Here is a 3458-nt window from a genome sequence, read left to right as displayed (position 1 = left end):
TAAACAGTATTATTACTATTATTATCTTAAATAATAATAATAATAATAATAATAATAATAATAATCAATTTATTAGTTAAAATATATCAATAAAGAACATAGAAATAAATATATTTATTCATCATAAAATTAAAAAAAAAATTTACTTACCCATTGAGGATAATTCAAATATTCAATAATGTATTTTTCAGGTAAAGTAAAATTACGAATCATTTTTCCTTTTTCACTAAATAAAGTCCCAAACCTTCACTGATTCTTCCTCCTCACAAACTTATTCTCTTTCACCCTTAACCCCAACCCTTTTACTATCAAAACTCACTCACAGCATGTAAAATGAAAGGGAAACGGAAACTCTCATGGCTTACGTTTTGGTTTTATAGGTCGGCTCCACCACTCCCCTTTACACGTGTCACACACGCAGGTGGGGTTGCTGCCAAACGCATGTTGCGTTTTGGAGCTTCGAGGTGTTGGCATACATGAGACACAGGGACACGTTTTGAAGCTGCGTTCTCCTCCCATGCCAAACGCAAGCTGCGTTTTGCAGTGCATGCAGCCTTTTTGAAGTCAGTTCAGTCAAAACATAACCTGCATTTTGCAGGTTACTGAATCCATCAGTTTCATATTTGTGAATTACTCACCATAATATAATATTGTTGCACATCACATTTTTAACTTCCATAAATAAATTAATTTCTTACAAAATGATGAGAGGCCCCTAAAAATAATAAACAATTGATAAAAAGGTATAATTGTCAAATAAAGTTATTTTTGTAAGTACTAAAAAAAAGTTATTTTGCTAAAAGAAAACCCGATTAGCAAAGTAAACTAAGACACAATAGAGCATTTGTATTTCATTGGAATTTCTGAACAAGAAAAGAAACAATTAAGAAAATAAAAAAAAATAAAGACATTGCCCAAAGTAAATTAAAACATAACAGAGCATTTATATTTCATAAATCAAGACATCTTTTAAGAGGTTCGTATTCTAACTTTCTTAATTTATAATTCTTCAAAAGCTATTGGAATTTGTTAACCCCAATTGTGATTTGAGAGAAATGTACTAGTATATTAAGAATACTGCAAATCATAAAAAATATGTAAAATCAGATAAGTATACTTTATCAATTGAGGGTGGTAGCAGGGAAAGGAGGAAGAAAAAACCAATAGCAATGGATGTGCCTGCAAACCCTGAGAAACAATGATAACACTATTTATATGAGATTAGGGATTGAATTTGGGAAAAGAAGAAACTAAATAAAAATTTTTCAAAAAAGATGTAAAGTATTTCACTTTATTTTTGGTAATCTCGGCAGGGTATCGAATTAATCTTGTATCAATATCTCAATTTGAGAACAGATACGACTTTTTTGAAAATAGAGTGGACTCAATTCAAAAATTACTTAATGTGAGTGTCGAAAGTAAATTGTGCAATAAAATGTAAGAAATATTTTAAATCGAAATAAGAAAAAGAAACAGAAAACAGAATAAAAAAAATACTAGAAGTGCAAAAAAAATAACAAAATGAAAATAAATAAATGAAATCTGAAATTCAAATAAATAAATAAAAACAAAGTAAAGACAAAGAGAAAAATAAATAAATGAATCAAAGCAAAGAAACAAACAGAATTAAATTGAAATCAAAAGAAATTAAGTAGCTGAATAAAAAGAAAGAAAAACAATAAATGTTGGAAAAGAAAAGAAAACAATAAATTGAACAAAGAAAGAAAATTGACTCCAAACACTCACTTGCACTTACAGTTCATTGAATTCTGTTGCGTCAGTGTGATTGAAAATTTGTAGAATTTTGTTTAACTGTGAAGCGTTCTCGGTTGAAATCCCTTAATTCATCCAAACTTCTCTTTTTTATAGACTACATAAGTGGACTGCAGAATGCTTTTTGTATATCGGATGAACCATCTATTAGGGTTCGTCATCGTGCCAAACTCCATCAACGCAATTTCCATCTCACAGAAATATCTGCTGTCAAGCTTCTTCTCCTTCCTCTTCTTCGAACTTGAAGCACTGTGTAACTTCCATTATTTGCAGGAGAGTTAAATCTGGACAAAGACATTACGAGGGTTACGATGTTATTCTTTTTCGACAATGGGTTCACTTGAGACTATATGAAATTCAACAAGTTTCAATTTTTGGGTTAGGGTTCGAATTGGGGAAGATAACTTGTTAGGGTTTCGATTTGATGATTAGAATGTTATCAAACAGTCATATACAACGTAGACTTTCCATATAGATAGGGTTTTGAAAGATTGAAGTACCACGTAAGTTCGAATAATAACAAAGCAAGTATATAACTAAAATAGAATATTTTTGTCATGGAGTGCATCTTTCGTAGATACAAAATCAGTTTCGATCTATCATGAGTACATATGTCAGGATTTTCACTTTTAATGGGTACAAATAATTATTTAGTCCTAAAAAAATTGTCACTCATTTATCTGCAAAGAGTTGCAAATTGTGTGCCAAATTACAAAAAAAATTTAGCCCAATTTTGTCAAAGAAAACTCTGAAGTCTGAAATGTGTAGTATTTGTGTGAAAAATTTTACTCATAATTCACATGTCCTTTACGGGATTTATTTATGAGCAATTTTATTCTAAAATCAAATTTCGCATGAATCTCTTTTACATTTTGAGTATTTTTGAAATGAATTAATTTTATTCATTTATTTATTTAAATAAAAAACCGAGATAGACTTGTATTATTATTATATGAAATAAAAATTGGTGAATGCTAACCAATTCCTTCTAAAATAATATGTAAATTACTCTTCATGATGTGTCAAATTTTAATTGGTCATTATCTTAATCATAGTTGGATTATTTTGTAATTTATTATTTGAGATGGTAATGGTATAATTTCTTAAAATATCAAAATCTCACTCCTGTTAATTGAAACACCTTTTCACTCCTCAATTCTTCCAAGCACCGCCGTCGCCGTCGTGACAAGAAGCACCGACGTCGTCGTCATCTACTGCACTCTCACACAATCTCTCTTTCTTCAGTGCATCATTATTCCTTAACTACGTTGTTAAATTTCCGAGCGCCGATGTCATTACTATCTCCTGTCTTCTCACTCAATTACTCTTTCTGTTGTGGATCACTCTTACTAACATAATTAATGGTTAATTTGGTTACTAAATTTTTTTATTAAAAAAATATATCTTTATTTAATTACATAAAAGAACATATTTTCATATGTAAAATATAATATAATAAAGTAAATCTATTTAGGGTACTGAAAATATAATTAAAATCATGAACATATAAATATAATAGTAAAATTTGTACTCTAAACAAGTAAACATATGCTTTATCATACATAAATTATTTAAAAAAATTAAAAAAATTATTAAAATTAATAACACAAATTTAAAATGATAAAATTCAACTTTCTTACCGTATTTTTTATAGTATTTTTATTCTTTTAATTTTAATTTATTAG

The sequence above is a fragment of the Arachis ipaensis genome, chromosome B01 (assembly GCF_000816755.2).
Source record: "Arachis ipaensis cultivar K30076 chromosome B01, Araip1.1, whole genome shotgun sequence".
In the NCBI taxonomy this organism is placed as follows: domain Eukaryota; kingdom Viridiplantae; phylum Streptophyta; class Magnoliopsida; order Fabales; family Fabaceae; genus Arachis; species Arachis ipaensis.
Note: the sequence above shows the minus strand (reverse complement) of the source record.